Below are 231 nucleotides of genomic sequence, written 5' to 3'. Positions count from 1 at the left end.
ATAGCGTTTCGAGAGCAGCCGGCTGACTCAGCTGGCGCAGCTTTTGCAGAGCGACTGCAGGAGTGCTGATGACTACACAGCTGTTTCAGGATTGGCCAGATTCACCGCATGACAACAATGACGTGTGTTTCTAACATATTCAAATCCAATACTGCTCATAAATCTGTGTTTTTAGAACAGTAAAAGCTTTTTTACTGTAGTCGCAATGTTATATTGAGTCACGTTTATCAT

Source organism: Sinocyclocheilus rhinocerous, unplaced genomic scaffold (assembly GCF_001515625.1).
Source record: "Sinocyclocheilus rhinocerous isolate Xijiao unplaced genomic scaffold, SAMN03320098_v1.1 scaffold486, whole genome shotgun sequence".
NCBI lineage: Eukaryota > Metazoa > Chordata > Actinopteri > Cypriniformes > Cyprinidae > Sinocyclocheilus > Sinocyclocheilus rhinocerous.
Note: the sequence above shows the minus strand (reverse complement) of the source record.